The sequence below is a fragment of the Equus asinus genome, chromosome X (genome assembly GCF_041296235.1).
Source record: "Equus asinus isolate D_3611 breed Donkey chromosome X, EquAss-T2T_v2, whole genome shotgun sequence".
NCBI classification, from domain to species: domain Eukaryota; kingdom Metazoa; phylum Chordata; class Mammalia; order Perissodactyla; family Equidae; genus Equus; species Equus asinus.
In genome coordinates this window covers 120,684,746-120,708,699 of record NC_091820.1, presented here as the reverse complement: position 1 = coordinate 120,708,699, position 23,954 = coordinate 120,684,746, and the positions used below count along the sequence as shown (strand labels likewise).

Below are 23,954 nucleotides of genomic sequence, written 5' to 3'. Positions count from 1 at the left end.
GGGACATCTATTGTAAATACTCAGTAATTGTTAGCAATTGTTGTTGCCTAGAAATACCCTAATCCTGCTCTTGATTTTCCACAATTTTCTTCTTCCTCTTAGGCTTGGCTCCTTGAGACTTGCCCTCAGAAACAGGCTACTTGATATCTTGAGAAAATGCATGAAATGCAAAGCTGAGTGAAGAAGAGTCAAGTAGAAATCGAGTTCTTGCAAAAGAAGATGCTCGATCAGGATGAGTAGTTTAGGTATCAGTTTTGATTTCAGATGGAAACCAAAAGCAAAAGAACAACAGTGTGAACAGGCTTCGTAAAACTGGGCAAAATACAAGGCAGCCATGTTTCCTGGTAACTTTGTCTCTTCATGGCGTTTTTTCAGACTGGTTGGGCGGGGGATGAGAGCGCAAAAACAGGGCTTGTTTGCACATATGGAGCACTACTGCCATCGTGCGGAAGTAGTTTGAAAACAGCATAAACCATTACTTTACCGTGAAGCCAAAAGTTGAGAAAGGTCAGACCTATGGGAAGTTGGAACAGGCTTGGACCCAAGCTGGGGCTCCTTGCCTTCTTCTCTGAGGCCTTACAAGGGACTTGAACACTGGTGGGATCTTGGTGTACAACTTGGAGAGTAAGGAGCTGGAACTGAGCCAGCAGCTGCCAGGAGGTTCTGGCACAGGAAGTCATGGGCAAGGCTTTGTTTTCTACCCAGTGTGGACTGGATTAGAGAAATCCACTGAAAGACAAATGCAGGCTCTTGTGGGCATTTGTCTCCTGTTGTTCCTCCTTGAAGTGAAAGGTAGCAGGCTTTCAAGTGCTATCCTGGTGTTATGTGGCACGGATCTCTTGTGGCAGCAGTGTCAGAACACCAAGGATAGGCCAGTTCCAGGTGGCATATAACAGAGGCAAGAGTGCTTGCTGAAGTTCTCAGATACACTCAAATGTTTAAAGGCCCATTACCTGGAGTTCAGAGGGCCTGAAGAGGAGTGGGACCCCCAAGCCAAACCAAGAAGTGTTAAAACTTCTAAGGGAGCAGATGTAAAAAAACAGATAGGGACCAAAAGAGTGAAAAGGATTGAAAATAAATACACATTTTAAAATCCTTCCCTGCCAGAGGTAGCATGACCCACGACCTTGCTTTACTTCATGCACGTCTTTCATAGCAGGTACGTTGTAAAAAAGCATGACTATTTCTAGAAATGAGAAAACAGGTGACAAAAATGATGCCACTGAAGATGGTGAAGTAGGAAACTCTAGTGCTCCATCCCTCCACAAAAGCAACTATGAGCTGACAAAAACTGTCAGAAAAATCCAGAACTCTAGATCTAGTTGAAAACTTATGAAAACCAAGGAAGGCTTGGTGGAGAAAAAAGTGACTACTTTGCAGTGAGAGAGTGCTGTAGTATTTTAAATTCCCCATTTACCATCTCCCAGTCACCACACTGACTTAAAGATGGCCTCTGTCCTCCTGGTGAATGACGTTAGTGCCCAAGGGAGCAATACGGACTTTATTCTCAAAGAACTGTGGTTGTCCATTTTGACCTGTCTTGAGGTTCTCTCAAGGACTGGTGCAAGAGCTTGCCTTCAACTTACCTGGAGTGTTTCCAGGGCTGTTGTGTCTTCCAGAAAGACATTCACTAAAATAATTTAAAGACATAAGTATTGGCCAGAGCAGCCTGGAGCAAGGGACAATAGTCAAGACAAGCAACAGACAGATGGAAAAGCATAGGAAGGAGGAGACTGTGAAAGAAGATTTGTGGGAAAACAAGGAATTTTAAAAGTTCTTGCATGTACTGGAGAAACGAGAAAACCACAGACGTGTCCAGAGCTGGATAACTGCTCAGAAAATGTCTGAGGAGACCCTAAGCTCTCAAGTTCCACTAGTCCTTAGGTTCCCTGCAAGCTGGAAGTGAAGGATTAGGTAGAGTTGTGAACAGTCTGTATAATTGTTGAGACAGTTCCCCAATATAAAACCAATCTGCAAAAACTGAGAATATTTTTCTTAGGTTTCAGACGTTTAAAGAAAGTCTGTTAGAACATTAAGTGATCACTAAGCTAACAGAACATAGACTTAAGTGGCCAAACATGACAAAGAATATAGACTTTACAAAAATAATTGAGGAAAGTCACCAAACAAACAAGAACTCATAAGTAGAATCAACAAAACCTGTGGTAAGGGAGGTTAGAAATCTGATTTCCAGCATTAATACATTATAACATTCAACGTGCCTAGTTTGCAATAACAAAAAATGAGTCAGGCAAACAAGAGTATGGCCCATTCATAGGGAAAAAAGGAATTAATAGAAACTATCTAGAACAAAGCCTATGCATTGGACTTACTAGAAAAGACTTTAAATCAACTCTTAAATATGCTCAAAGGGAGAAAGGAAACTAAATACAAAGTAGTAAAGGAAACCAGAAGAACAATATCTCACCAAATGGAAAATATCAATACAGAGATAGAAATTATAAAAAAAAAGAATCAAATAGAAATTTTGGAACTGAAAAGTACAATAACTAAAATGAAAAACTAACTAGAATATTCAAACAACAGATTTGAACAATCAGGAGAAAGAATCAGTAAACTTGAAGCTAGGTCAGTTGAGATTGACCAGTCTGAGGAGCAGAAAGGAAAAATAATGAAGAAAAATAAACATAGCCTAAGAGACCGTCTAGTATATCATCTTACACATAATGAGAGTTACAGAAGGAGGGGAGAGACAAAGGGGCAGAAAGGATAGCTGAAGAAATAATGGCCCCAAATCCAAATTTGATAAAAGACATGAATGTACACATCCAAGAAGCTCAACAAACTCTATGTAAGATAAACACAAAAAGATCCACAATAAGGCACATTATAATCAATCTGGCAAAAGCCACAGCCCAAGCAAGAATCTTGAAAGCATCAAGAGGATCTCACCATATACAAACTATCTTCAATAAGATTAACAGTTGATTTCTCTTCAGAAACCATGGAAGCCAAAAGGCGTTGGGATAACATTTAGCATTCTAAAAGAAAAAAAAAACCTGTCAACCAAGGATTCCATATCCAGCAAGACTAAGTTTCAAAAATGAAGGAGAAACTAAGACATTCGTAGAAAAGAGAAACAGATGGAGTTTGGTCCTAGTAGACCTCCCATGCCAGAAATGCAAAAGGGAGGCCTCCAAGGTGAAATGAAGACACTAGACAGTAACTCTCACTCATGTGAAGAAATAAAGAACAAGGAAAAAGGTAGCTACATAGATACATATAAAAGCCAGAAGTGCTGTAGTTCTGTAACTCCTTCTTTGCCCTATATGATTTAAATGGTAAGTACCCAAGCAATAATTATAAATGTTAATGGGCATATAATGTTTGAAGATGTAATTTGGGAAAACAACATAAAAGATGTTGGAGCTGTAAAGGAGCAGGTTTTATATACTATCAACACTAATTTGTTATTTAATCAAAATGATTGTTATAGTGTTAAGAAATTAATTGTATTCCCCAGGGTAACTGTTAAGGAAAACATTTCAAATATATGGAAAAAGAAATGAGAAGGGAATAGAAATGGTACACTAGAAAAAAACCAATCAATCACAAAAGAACATAGTCATTGGAGAGTTGAGGAAAAAAATGTGTAAGACATATAAGAGAACAAATAGCAAAATGACATCTTTCATTACCAGTAATTACTTTAAATGTAAATAGATTAAAATCTGCAATTTAAAAACAGAGATTGGCAAAATGTTTCTAACAAACTATAGTTTGTTAGCATACAGTTTCCAAATATATGCTGTCTAAAAGAGACTCACTTTAGATCCAATTTACACATAAGTTAAGAATAAAAGTATAGAAAAACATATTCCATGCAAATAGTAAACAAAAGAGTTAATAACAGACAAAATATGCTTTAAGACAAAAATTGTTCCAGGAGAGAAAAAGGGACATTATATATTAATAAAAGTTTCAATCTATCAAGATGTAACAATTATAAACACACACACTTCATGAAAAAGTCCCAAAATTTATGAAGCAAAAACTGTACCAAACTGAAAGGAAAAACAGAGTTCTATTAAAACAGTTGGAGCCTTCAATACTCCACTTTAAATAATGGCTACAAACTAGACAGAAAGTCATTAAGGAAATAGAGAATGTGAACAATATTCTAAGCTAACTAGACTTAACAGATTATATATGAGCAAAATACACGTTTCTCAAATATACACGGAACATTCTCCAGGATAGACGGAATGTTAGACTAGAATACGTCTCAATAGAGTTAAGAAGATGGAAATCATACAACGTGTCTTCTCTGACTACAGTGGAAATCAGTAACATAAGGAAAACTGGAAAATACTGAATTAGACTTCTCCAGAGAAACAGACGAATAATATATATATATAGCATACACTATATAATATTAATACTGTATAATACTATATATAATACTGTAGTATATAACTATATACTATATATGTATTTTACCATATGACATTAAATATTATGTATAGTATTATATAACATATTATATATATTTTGTCAAGTAGAAATTGAAATTTGGAAGAGAGAAGATGCCTGATGAGGGTGGGTGGCTTAGATCTCGGTTTGCTATCCCGTGGAAACCGAAAGCAGAAGACTAAGAGGATGGGGAGGTCTCCTCAAACCTAGCGATATTTTCCAGGCTTCGTTTTTCTCTTCATGGCGTCCTTTTCTCTTCATGGCGTTTTTTCAAACGCGAAGGGCGGGAGGACAATGCGCGGAGCGGAGCCGGTTGGCTTTTCCGTGACCATACTGCCATCGTGCGGAGGTAGTTTGAGAATCGCAAGCCCTGAGTGGCTCCTCCGTGTGAGGCCTAGCTGTTGAGGGAGGTCGGGCTAGTGGGAGGCCGAAGAGGTCCTGGACCCAAGCCTGGCCTCCCTACCTTCTTCTCTGTGGCCTGCAGGAGCAGTGGATAAAGTCAGAGTCTCGGCGTAGTGTCTGGTAGGTAAGACGCCAGGACCCAGCCAGCTGCAGCCAGGAAGTCCAGGCACAGGAAGCAGGGAGGCGGGGCCTCAGTTTCCTAACAGTGTGGGCGGGGGTTAGAGCCGCTTGTGGACCCGGAGGGCGTTTGTCTTCTGAGTATGCCGTTTGGGGGTTTAGGCAGGCTGGTTATCCCTGTGTGGTAGGGCCTGGGCGCGTTGTGACAGCAGAGACAGAGCACAATGGACAGGCCAATGCCGAGTACCATATGTAGGCAAGGTTACTGATGGAGTTGAGGCCCACCAAAAGTCTAGAGTACCATTGCTTGGAGCAAGAAGGACCTGTATAGAAGGAATGGGCATACACTGACATGCCAGTGTAGGCCAGAATGCAGAAGGGAATTGCTCCAGAGGATGAAAACCACGAATGTAATGAAGACCTTGAGGGATTCTCTGAACGCAACAGCTAGCAGCTCCGGTGGCTTTGTAGGCTCATTGTACAGCCCAGGCTTAATTCCTTTGTCCTGACAGCACCCTGATGTCATCTCAGCTCTTGAGAGGAGGGCAGAGAGATGGCCTGTTTTGGTTGGTATTCTCCTGAGAGGGATGGTACGTTTCAGGCCTGAGGAAACCATTATTTACCTCATACTAGTTAGTGTTCTTCTCTGTGCCAGCTTCATAGGTAGTTCCTATGATGAAGCATGAAGGTTCCTCAATGACCTTACAAGGTATCCACCCTTTTGGTATGCAGACCTCCAGATACCTCATGACTCATAATCTTAGAATCCAGAAAGGTGCCTAAAATTTCATGGGTGCCTCTCTTCTCATGGTATTCCTCTTACTTTCTCTATGTCCATATCTGAATTCTTAAAGAAAGGCAGTAATGTTGGTCTGGTGCTCTGCTGTGACCTTCCAGTGGTTCAAGATCTTTTTTAGGTCTGGCCTCTCCTGGAGTCTGAGGACCCAGGCAGGCATTCCACTTTGAAAGATAATCTTCCATTAAAACCAGGGGTGGAGAACTGGCTTTTATGACATCCTCGCCTGTGCCTAGCTTTCCTTGAGGCTGGTCATGGTTGAGTTCAGTGATGGTGTGTGGACACTGGTGCCACTGGCAGGCAGTAGTGCTTTGGAGCTCCTCTGGGAAGCGTGTCTCAATGGCTGTAGGCCTTGTGAAAGACAGAAATGACCTCTGACCTCCCCTCCTATTTCAGCTGAGGTAGACTTGGAGCAAAAGCCTGGACCAGATGAGCTGGGCCGCCTCCTATGGAGGAATAGTTTGACCTGATATATGGCAACTAGACTTTTGGTGGTGAACACAATGTAATCTATACAGAAGTTGAAATATAATGATGTATACCTGAAATTTATAAAACGTTATAAGCCATGTTACCTCGAAACAAAATAAAATGAAACAAAATAAAACAAAAGGCTATCAATTACCATCACATGCTACAGAGAAATCATTTGTGAAAGGAAAAGTCAATCAATGTGGCAAACTTCAGTTTTGTCTTGTTTTAAGAAATTGCCACAGCCACTCCAACCTTCAGCAACCCCCACCCTGTTTAGTCAGCAGCCATCAACACTAAGGCAAGACCCTCCACCAGCAAAAAGATTATGACTTGCTGAAGGCTCAGATGATGGTCAGCATTTTTTAGCAATAAAGTATTTTTAAATTAAGTTATGTACATTTTTTAAACATAAAACTATTGAACACTTAATAGACTACAGTATAGTGTAAATATAACTTTTATATATACTAGGAAACCAAAAAATTTATGGGATTTGCTTTATTGCGATATTTGGTTTATTGCTCTGGTCTAGAACAAAACCTGCAATGTCTCCAAGGTATGCTGTGTTTTATAAAAGTACAGATAATTATGTGCATAGGGAAGGCATAATAATACATGGCAAAGACATTTTAAAAGTGATTATTTCTTTTCACTGAATGGCCTACCGTGTGTTTTTGAGTGTATAATTACTTCATGTTCTAGAACAAAATAGAAGAAAATTCAAGCATTCAAAAATATAGATTGATGTGGACATATGTAAATGATATAAGGTGCTGCTAAAGACTGTGCAGAAGTAGAAACAAGCTCTGTGTCTTAGTTACTGACGAAAAAGTATCATGACTAATCTTTAAGCAAAAATCAGTGATAAACATACACAGTAAAGTTATAGGAAACAGTCTAAGGCCATTTAACAATATGGAAAATGCTTGTTTTCCAATGTTAAATGATGACACAATGAGACAAAATTATGTGTCCCATCTGATTGGAGCTTATATAGTCATTTAAACACGTGTCACTCCAAGCAGGGCATTGTCTAGCATTCATTCTTGAGAATGATCTGGACCTTCCTCATAGAGCTCCACCAAATGGCTGCCTCCAACTCAACATACAAGGCCTAATCTATAGAGACTCCAGGGAACTTGGCAAGTGAGACAATAACCACGTGGTCTGTTCCCTAGATTTGCTCTTCTTCAAGCCCTTAGATATAATCATTTTATCTTCCCTGTTAGGCATGGATCCCTAAGGTTTGCCCTGTTACCGTTACCATGAATCAATTTGATAGTATGAGATAATACTGAGTGAAGAAGAGCAGATATGGGAAGACTTGGTCAAGTAGAAATTGAAATTTGGAAGAGAGAAGATGCCTGATGAGGGTGGGTGGCTTAGATCTCGGTTTGCTATCCCATGGAAACAGAAAGCAGAAGACTAAGAGGATGGGGAGGTCTCCTCAAACCCAGCGATATTTTCCGGGCTTCGTTTTCTCTTCATGGCGTCCTTTTCTCTTCATGGCGTTTTTTCAAACGCGAAGGGCGGGAGGACAATGCGCGGAGCGGAGCCGGTTGGCTTTTCCGTGACCATACTGCCATCGTGCGGAGGTAGTTTGAGAATCGCAAGCCCTGAGTGGCTCCTCCGTGTGAGGCCTAGCTGTTGAGGGAGGTCGGGCTAGTGGGAGGCCGAAGAGGTCCTGGACCCAAGCCTGGCCTCCCTACCTTCTTCTCTGTGGCCTGCAGGAGCAGTGGATAAAGTCAGAGTCTCGGCGTAGTGTCTGGTAGGTAAGACGCCAGGACCCAGCCAGCTGCAGCCAGGAAGTCCAGGCACAGGAAGCAGGGAGGCGGGGCCTCAGTTTCCTAACAGTGTGGGCGGGGGTTAGAGCCGCTTGTGGACCCGGAGGGCGTTTGTCTTCTGAGTATGCCGTTTGGGGGTTTAGGCAGGCTGGTTATCCCTGTGTGGTAGGGCCTGGGCGCGTTGTGACAGCAGAGACAGAGCACAATGGACAGGCCAATGCCGAGTACCATATGTAGGCAAGGTTACTGATGGAGTTGAGGCCCACCAAAAGTCTAGAGTACCATTGCTTGGAGCAAGAAGGACCTGTATAGAAGGAATGGGCATACACTGACATGCCAGTGTAGGCCAGAACGCAGAAGGGAATTGCTCCAGAGGATGAAAACCACGAATGTAATGAAGACCTTGAGGGATTCTCTGAACGCAACAGCTAGCAGCTCCGGTGGCTTTGTAGGCTCATTGTACAGCCCAGGCTTAATTCCTTTGTCCTGACAGCACCCTGATGTCATCTCAGCTCTTGAGAGGAGGGCAGAGAGATGGCCTGTTTTGGTTGGTATTCTCCTGAGAGGGATGGTACGTTTCAGGCCTGAGGAAACCATTATTTACCTCATACTAGTTAGTGTTCTTCTCTGTGCCAGCTTCATAGGTAGTTCCTATGATGAAGCATGAAGGTTCCTCAATGACCTTACAAGGTATCCACCCTTTTGGTATGCAGACCTCCAGATACCTCATGACTCATAATCTTAGAATCCAGAAAGGTGCCTAAAATTTCATGGGTGCCTCTCTTCTCATGGTATTCCTCTTACTTTCTCTATGTCCATATCTGAATTCTTAAAGAAAGGCAGTAATGTTGGTCTGGTGCTCTGCTGTGACCTTCCAGTGGTTCAAGATCTTTTTTAGGTCTGGCCTCTCCTGGAGTCTGAGGACCCAGGCAGGCATTCCACTTTGAAAGATAATCTTCCATTAAAACCAGGGGTGGAGAACTGGCTTTTATGACATCCTCGCCTGTGCCTAGCTTTCCTTGAGGCTGGTCATGGTTGAGTTCAGTGATGGTGTGTGGACACTGGTGCCACTGGCAGGCAGTAGTGCTTTGGAGCTCCTCTGGGAAGCGTGTCTCAATGGCTGTAGGCCTTGTGAAAGACAGAAATGACCTCTGACCTCCCCTCCTATTTCAGCTGAGGTAGACTTGGAGCAAAAGCCTTGACCAGATGAGCTGGGCCGCCTCCTATGGAGGAATAGTTTGACCTGACCATTTTCTTGGAAGAGTACAGCCACATACATGGAGAGAATGTCTCATATCTGAAGCTAGAAATATGGTTGGTCCTAGTTTGGAATTTCTTAGGCTCAAAACTGTGGTGATCATCTCTTGCTGACTGTCTTTAATAGATGCCATGTGCCTGGCAGTGGATGCAAGTGTAAGGCAATCCCACCTAGCCAAGTCCTGGTGGTAGAGCTTAGAAGTTTCGTTATTGTTTCCTTTGCAAGAGTGGATAGTGTGGAAGGGGAGTGAGTATACAATCTTTAAAAAAAATGCATTCAGTATAGCTACACCATGCATTCCCTTCAACCCTCACAGAGCCTGAATTCCTTTGTCTTTGTCCTGATAGAAAGAGACATTCTCTGCCCGTGATTTGGGGAGAAAACCAAACTGTTGGGCTTTGAGGGTCAAACCATAAAAGTTTGCTGACAGCAGGTAAGAGAAATGGCAAAACAAATTGTGTTTTACTCTACTTCTAACACGTGTGATAACATTGAACCAAACAAATGCATGTATTCTGGAGAGCCAATATGCACTTTCAGTTGTATGTATAAAAATTTGAACAAAATAAAAACAGTGTCTTTCTTTCCAAATCAATCTTTGAGGATGTACTTTCAAATTTATGTGTATATATACACTTATTATATATATAAGATATATAAATATTGACCAACAAGGCTTGTTATTGATAACATTCATGTAAATTCATTCCCCTCAATATTTTTTAAACACCTGGTGTGATCCAAACCACACTGTAAACATAAATCCAATTTTAATACAGACTTATTTTCTGTGTGAAATGAAATCTAGCAATATGTATTTATATGTTGAAAGATATGATACAAATAATCCAAAAGATTGTCAGTTGTCTTAGGTCTTAAGAGAGGGCTCTTCCTCTTGATCATCACATGTTTCTTTTCTGAATCTTTGGCATGCACCATTCCCTAATTTACTAGAGAGAAAATATTGTAAGCCTTATACCTAAGAGATAAAGTGTAATACATACAGGCATATAAACACACACACCCAAGCACCATGAAGTCACAGGAAGTAGTTGAATAATATTTAATGGCCTCAGAAGACTGTGTTCTAATGTTAAATGATGAAACCGTGAGACAAAACTCTGAGCAACCTCTAAGTGGAATTTATACATTTGCTAGTGTACTTCTCATGCCATATATGGCATGCAGTAATGACAGCTGTGTGGTCCTTCCTCTTAGGGCTCATGTTAAATTGTTGCCTCTAATTCACCACACAAAGTGATGAAAGGGGGATATATTTCCAGGTTGTCTAGGGGGTGATCCAGGTCAAAGACCACTTGGATTTGTGAATTGTTGGCTTGAGAAGATCTCTAGGCTTCAGGCAATTTCTTCTCCTTTTCTGTCTGGATCTACTCAATTTAAGCCTTGAATGAAACAATTTGATGCCATGGGAAAATACTAGATGTGTAAAGCTGGGTGAAGCAATTCAGAATCTCATACACAAGATCAGGTGGGAACTTAATTTCTGAAAGAACAATATGCCCATAGAGGGTGGGTGGTTTTAGGCCTCTGTTTTATTTCAGATGGAAATCAAAAGTGTAGTAGCGTGAACAGGTTTCTTAAACTGGACAAAATGCTAGACAGCCATGTTTCTTGGTTCTTTTGTCTCTCTGTGGCATTTTTGGTGGGGACTGGAATGGCAGAAGAGTTCTTCCAGGACAGGCGCTTTGACATATCTGCAGCGCTACTGCCATCGTGAGGAAATAGTTTCAAAACCCCAAGTGGTTATCAGCTTCCTTCCTGTGAGGCCAACCAGTTAAAGAAGGTCTGACCTATGAGGAGCTACAACAGGCTTGGGTGCCATGTTGGACCTCCTTGCCTACTCCCCAAGGCCTTACAAGAAATCTGCACATTGACAGTATCTGGATGTAGAACCTGGAGAGTGAAGGGCCTGGAGTGAGTCAGCAGCTGCCAGGAGGTCCAGGCATAGGCCATTGTGGAGGCCGGACTTAGGCTTCCTACCAGCATGGACATGGACAGGATTAGAGGAATTCACCCAAAGACAAATGTAGGCTCTTGTGGGTATTTGTCTCCTGTTCCTGCCCCTTGCAGCAAGTTAGCAGGCTTTTACATGGTGTCCCAGTGCTATGGGGCTTAGGTCCCTTGTGGCTGAATTGTCAGAGCGCAATGGACAAACTTGTTCCAAGGGAAGTTTAGCAGTATGTGGTATGCTTGTGGGTTACAGATCACACAAAATTCTGGAACTGAGTGTAACTTTCACTAGCAGAATAGATGCACACATCCAAATGGGGTCACCAAATGGAGAGGAAGACCAGGAAGAATTGTCCATTTCTAGAAGGAGGAGGCAGCTACAGTCGATTTGTAGCTGATTTTTCAGGCCTGGATAAAAGGCTTGATGGAGTCTTGATCTTGTCTCAGGTATCACAAGAGGACAAGCCTATGAGGCAGCTGCATCTTTAACCAAGCAGGAACAGAGAACATTGATTAGTATGTGATTAGTTTGTGACTATTGATTAGTATCTGATTAGGTCCCAGGCTTCAGGGACTTCAGTTTCCTCTGGAAAAGTCAAGAAATAGAATCTTATACCCTCTCCTCTTGTGACACTTGAGAGGAGATTATGATTCCATCTGGGGTAGGTCTTTTTTCTTTGACTAGCCAAAATTAGACTGGGCAGCTTAGCCTCTATTCATTCTAATCAGCCCCTCACTTGCTCCAGGCAATGGGGTTCCAAAATTTTGTGTGATCTGAGACCCATAGCAATCATACTAAATGCTGTTAAACTTCCTTGGAACAGGCCTGTCCATTGTGCTCTGACAATTCAGCCACAAGGGACGCATAGTGATGAGGATTTTTAGGCTGCTTAATTTTAAAATGGCTTATGATGAGGATTTTTAGGCTGGTTAGTTTTAAAACTACAGATGAGATTCAGGCTCCAAGGAGTGGAATTTGTTTGCCCCTTTGTTGGGAAACATTTACATTTCTAAGGGAAACCTCTATCTGTGAAGATGCCTCCCTCTCTGTGCCAGGAAGAAGGGGGGATGGTCTTATCTCTAGAAGCTCTTAATCAATGCCAGAGGCAAGAACTTAAGTTGGTTACTGCCTGGCAACCTCATGTAACTGACACCCCCGCCCCCCACAAATCCTCCTTTGTCTTTAGCCGAGGATAAAATTCAAGCGGTGACTTCTGCCATTTACTCAATCGGTTTGATTCTTATCTAAAAGTTGTGGGACCACCAAATGGCCAGACCACACGGGCACTGATACCATTTTAACTTTTTTACATATTCTTTGTCTTGTAAAGAGATAACTCACATACCTATGCCTTAAATTTAGCCCTAACCCTCAACTCGGGGCAGCAACAGGAGCTCTGACTGCCCGTGGGTCCTGTCCCCACGCACCAGCTCTGCCTGCCCATGGGTCCTGTCCCCATGCCAGCGGGGGCAGCAGAAGTGGCGGCAGCAGAAGCTCTGACTGCCCATGGGTCCTGTCCCCATGCTATTCCACACTATTCTCTAAATAAAAGAGCACTACTGCCAGATCTTGAGAGTCTAAGAAATCTTTCTTTCGACTCCTCGGCTCACCGACCCCGCATCACATAGCATCGGGGTTCCATGTGAAAGCCTGTTAACTCTTGCTGCAAGGGGCAGGAACAGGAGACAAATGCCTACAAGAGCCTACATTTGTCTTTGGGTGGATTTTTCTAGTCTTGCCTTTATTGGGAGGAAACCTAGGCCCCGCCTCATGACTTCCTGTGCTTGGACGTCCTGGCAGTTGCTGGCTCACTCCAGGCACGTTGCTCTCCAGGTTCTACACCAAGATGCTGCCAACATTCAGGTCTCTTATAAGGCCTTGGAGGAGAAGGCAAGGAGGTCCAGCCTCAAGCCCAAGTTTGTTCTACCTCCTAATAGGTCGGACCTTCCTTAACCAGTTGGCCTCACAGAAAGGAAGCCATAACAACGTAGGATGTTTTGAAACTCTTTCCTCACGATGGCAGTAGTGCTCCAGATAAGCCAACAAGTCCTGCCGCCAGCCCTACTCCTACCCTTCCTGTCTGAAAAAAATGACACCAATAGACAAAGGCGCCAGGAAACACAGCTGCCTTGCATTTTGCCCAGTTTGAGGAAACTTGCTCATATTGCTACATTTTTGGTTTTGGTTCTCATCTGAAATCAAACTGAGACCTTAAACCATCTGCCTTCGTCAGCTGTCTGTCTTTCAGAAGAAAAATTTCCACTCTATCTAGCCTATGTATTTCTGCTTTCCTTCACTCAGCATTTTACATCCAGCATTTTCCCTTGGCATCAAGTTTTCTGCCTCAAAGGATAAATCTGAGACATCCAAGTTTAAGCGAGAGGAGAAAATGCTGGAAGTTCAAATCCCAGAAGAGGGTATCTCTAGCCATCTCTGAGGCTTTCAGAGATTCTGATTCCATTTTCTATCCTAGCACTGATCCTAATAGTTTGTGGGAAGTAGCCCTTTTCTAAGCCCAACAATAGGGCCTCGTTAATGCTCTTTATTCAAAACAGTGCCGTACATGGAATGAGACATTTCTATACACTCCTTCAATAGTGAATATGTTTTTTATGTAGTGTATGCTTGGTGTGGGTCTCATTTAAGATTGTAACAGAAGGACTTTCCAATTACATTAAATAGCTTTCTCCTTCTATATCTTAAGATTTTATTTTTTATTGATCTATGTGACCTTTTTTCAGTAGAAAATAACTCTTATTTGTAAATGGATTGAGGAAATAAAGGAATGTTCTGCAAAAAAATCACTGATATAGATGGACCATGTCAAAATAAGCACTTATTAAATTTATAGGTACTAATTTCTGACTGTTTTGCTTTACACATACAGCAATCTTTAGGTTCTTGTCAAAGACATAGAGAACTGAATTATTCAATCAGTAAACATGAATTACTTATTAAATATAACATCTTTCATCCCCCTATTAGAGATTGAGAATTTTTAATAAATTCTTGTTATACTTATATAAATTAGTCATTTTTGTTTGGCACAAAAATTATTTAATATATTAAAATCATAGGAATTTTGCAGTCCACATTGTCCATAGTCCGATAAATTTAGAAATAATTAATGAAAAATTACCAAATCTTACCTAATTTGAAATTAAGGAACATCTTTTAGATTTCCTTTGACTCAACTAGGAAATATAAAGGGAAGTTACATAACATCCAGGAAGGAATTAAAGAAGACATCAAATCAAATCCTATTATTCTTGTAGATGCTTTACTCAGAGGAAAGCCTGCATCTATAAATACCTTTATAAATTGTTTTTTAAAATTAAAGAAATAAGAGAGAAAAGAATGAACGCATTTTACTAAATGTTAATAATCAATCAAAGCCCCCCCCAAAATGGAAAGACCAAGTCAGTCATTATAAAAATCAAGTCAAAGAAATAGAAAGCCAAAAATGCAATAAAAATAATAAATGAATTCTGAACTGATTCTTGGAAGACATCAATAAAATATAACAACTTGTTGTAAGTTTGATTAAGGAATAAAATAATTAGTATTCATAAAACATTATTCAAGGGTAGGTCTCCTTAAATATCAAGGTTAACTTTGAGAAAGGCACTTCCGGCTATGGCTGGGTGAGGATGTTGGGAAATCCCCTCTCCAAAGAGCAACTACAAAGCTGTACAAAATGGATGAAAACAATCATTTCTGTGCTCTGGAAATCAGCTAAAAGCATACAACAGTATTAGTGTCTGGGTAAGAAAGGTGGAAATCTGTTCCTGTGGCCTATGGCTGTTCCCATCTGCCTCCTGCTGAGTTCCATCTATAAGGAAGTTCTGCCAAGATGAAATAAAGACCTTCCAAGATAAAGTCAGAGAGAATTCCATGCTAGCAGACCTGTATTACAAGAAATACCAAAGGAAGTCCTTCAGGCTGAAAGGAAATAACTGTAGATTGTGACTTGAATCCACAAGGAGAAATTGAACAACACAGGAAATGATAAATAGCTGGGTTAATATAACAGAATCTATATTTTTCCTCTTAAATTATTTAAAAGACGTGAGGCTATATAAAGCAATAATTATTACACTGTATTGTTGGCTCTATAACATACATAGATGTAATATATGATAATAACAGCACAAAAGTTGTGGGGTATGGAACTATATAGAAACAATCTTTCTACATTTTACTGGAAGTATGTTAGTATTAATCTGATGTATATTTTGATAAGTTCAAATACATACTGTTACACCTAGAAAAACCACTAAGAAAATTTGTTAAAATATAGTTAAAAATCAAAAGACGGGCTGGCGTGGTGGCATAGTGGTTAAGTTGGCATGCTCTGCTTCGGCAGCCCGGGGTTTGCCGGGTTCAGATCCTCAGCATGGACCTACATATCACTTATCAAGCCACATTGTGGCAGCATCCCACAAAGAAAAAATAGGGGAAGATTGGCACAGACGTTAGTTCAGTGACAATCATCCTGAAGCAAAAAGAGGAAGATTGACAACAAATGTTAGCTCAGGGCCAATCTTCCTCACCAAAAACAAAAAAGAAAACAAAAAGAGAAGTTAAAATGGAACATGAAAAAATATTTAGTGGACACGAAAGAAAGCAGTGAAGGTAGAAAAGAGGAACAAAAAAAGCATTAGACATATAGAAAACATAACAAAATGGCAAATTTAAATCCAAATATATCAATAACTACATTAAATTTTAATGGTTTGAACACCCAAATTAAAAGGCAGAGATAATCAGATTGGATAAAAAAGCAAGATTCATGTATATGCTATCTATAAGAGGCCCGCATTAAATTCAAAGACACACATAGTTTGAAAGTAAAAGGGTGTAAAAAGACATATCATGTCAATGGTTATCATAATAGAACTGGAATGGTTATATTAATATTTGAAGAAATAGATTTAAGACAAGACTTCAAGACAAGGACTATTATAAAACACAAAGAGGGAAATTACATAATAATAGAGTCACTACAAAAGGAAGATATAACAATTATAAATGTACACCATGCCTAACAACAGAACCTCAAAATTTGTAAAGTATAAAATGGAAGAAATAAAAGGAAGAAGAGACAATTCAACAATAATAGTGGGGTATTTTGATACCCCATTCTCAATAATTGGAAGAACTAGACAGAAAACCAACAAGGAGATAGAATACTTGAACAACATCAACTAGCGTAACTGACCACAGAAAGCCTGCAGCATATACATTATTTTCAAGCACATGTGGAACATTCTTTATGACAGAAGATATGGTGGACCAAAAAGCAAACCTCTGTAAATTTAAAGATTGAAACCATACAAAGTACATTCAGTGACCACAGTGGAAATAAGTTAGAAATTAACAAAAGAAAGAAATATAAGATATGCATGAATATCTGGGAATTACACAACACATTTCTAAATAACTGATGGGTCAAAGAAGAAATCTTAAAGGATACTAGGGAGTATTTTGAAGGTAAGACAAAGCTTAGAAAGAAATTTATAGTTTTAAAGACCTTTATCAGAAAAGAAGAGGGGCCAGCCCCGTGGCCAAGTGGTTAAGTTCGCGCTCTCTGCTTCGGCAGCCCAGGGGTTCGCCAGTTCGAATCCTGGGCGTGGACGTGGCACTGCTCATTAAGCCACGCTGAGGCGGCGTCTCACATCCACAACTAGAAGGACCCACAACTAAAAATACACAACTATGTACCAGGGGGCTTTGGGAGAAAAAGGAAAAATAAAATCTTTCAAAAAAAAAAAAAAAAAGAAGAAAGGTTTTGAATCACCAACCTTGTTTGACCTTTAAAAAACTAGAAAAAGAAGAACAAACTAGGCCCGATGCAAGCAGAAGAAAATAAATAGTAAAGATTAGAGTGGAAATCAATGAAATAGAAAATAATAAAACAAGAGGGAAAATCAAATAAAAGTTGATTCTAAGAGGAAAAAAATCTACAAAGTTGACAAATCCTTAGCTAGACAGATAAAGAAAAAAGGAGAACAGGCACATATTACCAAAATCAGCAATGACATTGGGACATCACTACTGACCTTACATAAATTAGAAGGATTGTAAGGGAATATTATGATCAATAGTATGCCGGAAAACTAGACAACTTAGATAAAATGGACAGATTCCTTGAAAGATAAAAATTATGAAGATATATTTAAGAAGAAATTAAAAATCTGAATAGACCTATGACAACTAAAAGTTTAAATTGGCAATCTAAAACATTTCCACTAAGGAAAGTCCATACCCAGGTGGCTTAACTGTTGAATTCTATTAAATATTTAAAATAGAAATAATACCAGTACTTAATGAACTGTTTCAGAAAATAGAGTAAGGGAACATTTCCCAACTCATCCTATGAAACCAGTATTACTCTAACACCCAAGCCAGACAAAGTCATCCAAGAAAAAGACTACAGACCAATATATCCCTCATGAACATGACACAGCAATACTTAAAATATTAGTAAACCTAATCCAACAACATAAATAGGATGATATACCATGACCAAGTGGGATTTATCCCATGAATGTGAGGTTTGTTTAATATTCAAATGTCAATGTACTGTACAATATTAATAGAATAAAGGATTAAAATCCTGTGATTTTTTTTAGTAGATGCAGGAAATTTTTGGATAAGATCCAACACACATTAAAAATAAAAAGGCTCAAGAAAGTGAGGATGGAAGGAAATTTCCTCAATCTGATAAAAGGCATTTATGAGAAACCCAGAGGTAACATCATACTTCATGTTGAAGGAATGTATTGTTTCCCCCTAAGATTGCTAACAAGGCACAGGTGTTCACTTTCACCACCTCTGTTTCCACATTTTACTGGATGTTCTAGCCAGTGCAATAGAAAAAAGGCATTAAATGCATCTGGATTTGAAAGGAAGAATTGAAACTGCCTTTGTTCTAGAAAACATCAAGGAATAGACAAGAAAACTACTAGAACTAATAATTGAGTTTAGTAAATTCATATGATACAATATTGATTGTATTTCTATATATTAGCAATTAATCTGAAAATGGAATTAAGAATACAATTCTATTCACAATAGCATCAAAAAGAATAAAATACTTAGGGTTAAATTTGACAAAAGCACAAGAATTGTGCACTGAAAACTAAAAACTGCTGAGAGAAATCAGAATGTCTCAATAAATGGAGATACATTCCATATTGATTGATGGAAATACTCGTTATTGTTAAGGTGGCAATCATACCCAAATTGATCTATAAATTCATGTCCATCCCTATCAAAATCCAAATAGAAGTTAATAGGATGATCCTAAAACATATGGAAATGCAATGACCTAGAAAAGCCGGAACAAATTGTAAAGAGGGCAAAGTTGGAAGACTTACACTAACTGATTGCAAGTTACTATAAGACCACAGCAATGAGGACGATGAAGTGTTGGTGATATTATAGGCATATGGATCAATGGAATTGAGTTGAAACTCCAGAAATAAATCCTTACATCTACATTCAACTGATTTTTGGCCAAGATGCCAATACAAATAAATAGGGAAAAAGGTGGTTTTTTTGATGAATGGTGCTGGGACATTTGGCTATCCACATGCAAAAAATGATTGTATTTTATCTTTCTTTTCTGCTTTTCCTCCCCAAATCTCCCCAGTACATAGTTGTACAGTTTTTAGTTGTGGGTCCTTCTAGTTGTGGTATGTGGGATGCTGCCTCAACGTGGCCTGATGAGCGGTGCCATGTCTGCGCCCAGGATCCGAACTGGTGGAACCCTGGGCTGCCGAAGTGGAGCACGTGAACCCAACCACTCAGCCATGGGGCTGGGCCCCCCAAAAATGAATTTAAACCCTTACCTAATATCACAATCACACAGAAAACTGAGAATGGATCATAGGTCTAAATATATGAGCAAAATATATAAAACTTCTGGAAAGAAACAGGAGGAAACCTTTGTCTTTGGGTTAAAGAAGGATTGACAAATTGAACTCGGATTTCATCGAAATTAAGAACTGCTTTTGAAAAGACACTGTTGATAGAATGAAAAGGCAAGCCACAGTCTAAGAAAATATTTCCAAGACATATATTTGATAGAGGACTTGTATGCAAAATATATAAAGAATTCTCAAAGCTCAATAAGAAAATTTTAAAAATTCCTTAAAATAGGTATCTTAACTCAGGCTGCTGTAACAAAAGTAGCACGGACTGGGTGGCTTGAACAACAAACATTTACTTCTCACAGTTCTGGAGGATAGCAAATCCAAGATCAAGGCACCACAAATCTGGTGTCTGATGAGAGCCTACTTCCTGGCTTGTAGATAGCCACCTTCTTGCTATATCCTCACATGGCCGAGAGAGACATCGTCTCTCTTGTGTCTTTTATAAGGGCACTAATCCCATTCATGATGGCTCCACCCTCGTAATCTAATTGCCTCCCAAAGGCTCCATCTCCAAATGTCATCACATGGAGATTAGGCTTCAACATATGAATGTGGGGGAACGCAAATATTCAGTCCATGGTAATGAGCAAATAATTTAAATGTTTTACTAAAGAAGATATATTCATAGTTAACAAATACATAAAAATATGCTCAAATGTCACCAGTCATCAGGGAAATGCAATTTTAAACCACAATACAATGCCACTACAGACCCATTAGAATGGCTATAATTTTTAAAAAGATAATTCCAAGTGTTGATGAGGATGTGGAGAAACTGGAACTCATACATGTCAGTGAGAAAATGAAATTGTCTTGCCACTTTTGCAAACAGTTTGACTATTTCTTTAGAAAGGAACATAGTCAACAAAAGCTAAAATAAAGAAGTGGGACTACATTAAATTAAAGAGTTTCTGCACAACAAAGGAAGCAAGAAATTGAAAAGGCAACATACAGAATGGGAAAAAATATCCACAAACCATATATCTGATAAGGAGTTAATATCCAAAATATATAAAACACACAACTCAACAGCAAAAAAAAAAAAAAAGCAAATAATCCAATAGAAAATGGAAAAAGGACCTGAAAAGACATTTTTCTAAAGAAGATATACAAACGGCCATAGGTATATGAGAACATGCTCAACATCACTAATCATTATGGAAATGCAAATCGAAACCACAAGGTGATATCACCTCACACTTGTTTAGAATGGCTATTATCAAAAAGGCAAGAGATAAATGTTGGCAAGGATGTAGAGACAAGCGAACCCTTATATACTGTTGGTAGGAATGTAAAATGGTACAGCCACTATAGAAAACAGTATCGTGGTTTCTCAAAAAATTAAAAATTAAACTACCATATTATTCAGCAATCTCTTTCCTGGGTATATATCTGAAGAAACTGAAATCAATATCTCGAAAAGATATCTGTACCCCCATGTCCATTGCAGCATTATTCAGAATAGCCAAGATATGGAAACAATCTAAGTGTCCCTCAATGGATGAATGGATAAAGTAGGTGTGGTATATTTATATACAATGGAATATTATTCATCCATGAGAAAGAAGGAAATCCTCTCATTTGTGGCAACATGGATGGAACTTGAAGGCATTATGCTAAATTACATAAGTCAGAGAAAGACAAATACTGTATAACTTATATGTGGAATCTAAAAAAAGCCAAATGTGTGAAAACAGAGAGTAGAATGGTGGTTGCCAAAGCCTAGGCGATTGCGGAACTGGGAGATGTTGAAAGGTACAAGCTTGCAACTAGTAGATAAATAAGTTCTGAAAATCTAATGCACAGCATAGAGTTCTGTGCTGGTCTCAGCCTATCTATAGTGATACTATGGCTAGAAATACCTAGGGGCACTCACCTGGAACCATGACAAGTCCCCACAGATATCTCCCCTTTTGGAACCAATGTTGTGGGTGGGCTGGCCCATGTGGTTCTTATTATGATTGCAAGATGTATTTCAGCAATAACCATCAGGGAACTTTGGAGAAAAGCAGGTTTATTATCAACAGGTCCTGGAGGTACATGGCACACTTGGGGCCACACAACGAGGTTGTGGGGAGAGAGAGAGAGAGCAAGAGAGAGCACAGGCCTGGGGTTCTGCTTTTACTGAATTCAAGGGTCGGGGCTTAGGATTTTGCAGTTTCACTGTTTGTTGGTGAATTTAAAACATAAGAGTGAGAATTAAAGAATGGGAAGGGAAAAGCAAGCAGTCAAACTGTCATTTATCTAAGTCAACCAGAAATCTATAAAACAAAGGAATTCAGGTTTGAGGCGGCCTGGCTCTTTATGTAGTTGTGTAGCTGGCAATGTGTTTATTCAAGATAGCTATCTCTGAAGTGGATGCCTTGGCAATCGAAAGCTCGATAGATATCAGGCACTTGCATTACAATAAAAAACCCAACTGTCAAGCACTTACATTACACATAGTTATTATAGTCAACAATGCTGTATTATAAACTTCAACATCGTTAAGAAACTAGATCTTAATTGTTCTTACCACAAAATATGAATGATAATTATGTGACGATAGAAGTGTTAGCTATCCCTGTGGTGGTGTCATATTGCAATATGTAAATATAACAAACCTGTACACTGTCTACCTTAAACTTATTCAATGTTATATGTCAATTATATATCAATAAAAGATAAAAAGAAAACATGAACTTAGGATATGACCTAGCTATTACCTTTCAAGGTATCTATCCAAGCTAAATGAAAATATATGTCCACACAAAGATACACAGCCATGTGTTGTTAGGTGATTTCATCATTGTGCAAACATCATAGAGTTCACTTACACAAACCTAAATGGTATAGCCTACTACACACCTAGGCTGAATTGTGCTAATCCTATGGGACTACTGTTGTATATGTGGTCCATCATAGACTGAAACGTCGTCATGTGGTGCGTGACTGTACATAAATTTTCATAACAGCATTATTTACAGTAGCCCCAAAGTGTGAACAATCCAAATGTCCATCATCAGGTATATGGATAACCAAAACGTGGTGCATGCATACAATGGAATATTATTCAACAATTGTAAGGGATGAACTACTGGATATATGCTACAGCATGGATGAACTTCAAAAACATTACACTAAGTGAAAAAACCCCAATTCAAAATAAAGCATATTTTATGATTCCATTTTATGAAATGTCCAAAACGGCAAAATTATAGTGACAGAAAGCAGATTAGTGTTTCTGTATGGATGGAGTTGGGAGTGAGGGAGTAATTGCAAACAAGCATGAGAAAACTTTTCAAGTGATTCAAATGATCTAAAATTGGATTGTGGTAATAGGTGCATAACTATAAATTTAATAAAAATTCCTTGAATGTTACACTTATAATGAGTGAATTTTCTGGTATGTAAATTATCCCCTGATTAAGCCATGACAAATTTTAAAATGAGGAGCCAGTCTGGTGGCACAGTGGTTCAGTGCACGCACTCCACCTCAGTGGCCTGGGGTTCCTGTTTAGATCCCATGCACAGTCTCACACCCCGCTCATCAAGCCATGCTGTGGCAGCATCCCACATATACAATAGAGGAAGATTGGTACAGATGTTAGCTCAGCAACAATCTTCCTCAAGTAAAAAGAGGAGGATTGGCCACAGATGTTAGCTCAGGGCCAATCTTCCTCACCAAAAAATAAAAAAAATAGAAATGAGAAAGTAGAATACACATACAGGAAAGATAAAAGTGATAAGTGATTTCCCTAGAAATTTTTGTCACTGTATCTGAAAACGTAGAGGCAAAGAACCTGTTGAGGAGTTCAGTTCTTGGCCAAAATTCTATGTGTGATCTCTCAAGCTCAACCATTAATTACAAAGACTTTACCTGGTAGACCTCTTGTGGGAAAGCTGCCCTCCCCACGCCAGACTTGGTATACAACCAGTCTCCAAAAGGAGTTTCCTTCAAGATCTCAGGCTTCCTTGGCCAGCTATGCTTGTAGACCTATCTGCATTCCTAGCCCAGGTGTCTGCATTGAGAAGCCTCTTTATCAGGAATCCTTGGCTGAAGTCTCTCTGAGAAGCGCCTCCCAAGACTGCCCAACAAGTGGCCTTACGACATTTTTCTCCACTTTGATTCAGCACTCAGTACTTTTACACTCCTACCCCCTCTTGATCTCCCCTGGCCCTGGGTCCATAAGATGGCAGGAGCCTTTTGTTTGGTGTTCCCTTGACAATGAAAGAATTCCCCATCTGCACTGATATATCTGATCCTCTTCCAGTGCTGTTCTGTGGGAAAAATTGGACACTGGGGGAGTCAGAGCTTTCTCCTTTTGCTTATCCAATTGTAATGAATGAATAAAGTGAATTGTTATTTTTATTTTGCCTTGTTGTCTTAATTAACTACTGTAGCACCTGGCAGCTCAGCTCTCTCCAGCTCATCTCAGCCTCTGACATCTACATGAAGAAAAGTATAGAGTAATATTGACGGATTTTGTATTTGAACAAATGTGAGGACATATTCTTGGGTGGGGGTATTATTTAATAAAAATGTCAATCTTCCAAAACTAAGACACAAATTTTTTGGAATTCTAGTTAATATCCCAACAGAATATTTATTAATAATGTATTTTTAAAGTTGATAAGGGAACATTTTAAAAAGGCAGACAGGGAAACAATATAAAAGAAATAGACTTGATATTGGAGATATCAGGATATGATTTAAATCACAAAATAAAATTATTGCAATGAAATTAATAGGTTGTAAAGAAACAGCTAAAGAGAAAACTAGAATTGGAGCAAGCCT

At 39.3% G+C, this 23,954-nt stretch overlaps 1 long non-coding RNA gene across 2 annotated transcripts in view; it reads left to right on the top strand.

Annotated features, from left to right (window-relative positions):
* The window catches only part of LOC139042686 (uncharacterized), a 158,577-nt gene that overhangs the window by 17,362 nt on the left and 117,261 nt on the right, over positions 1-23,954 (top strand). Inside the window, exon 2 of one of the 2 annotated variants that reach the window (XR_011499716.1) lies at positions 103-3,302. This is a non-coding gene — a long non-coding RNA (uncharacterized lncRNA). Of the gene's footprint in view, positions 1-102; positions 22,871-23,954 lie in introns of those variants that run through there. The other variant, XR_011499715.1, reaches the window with a different exon arrangement.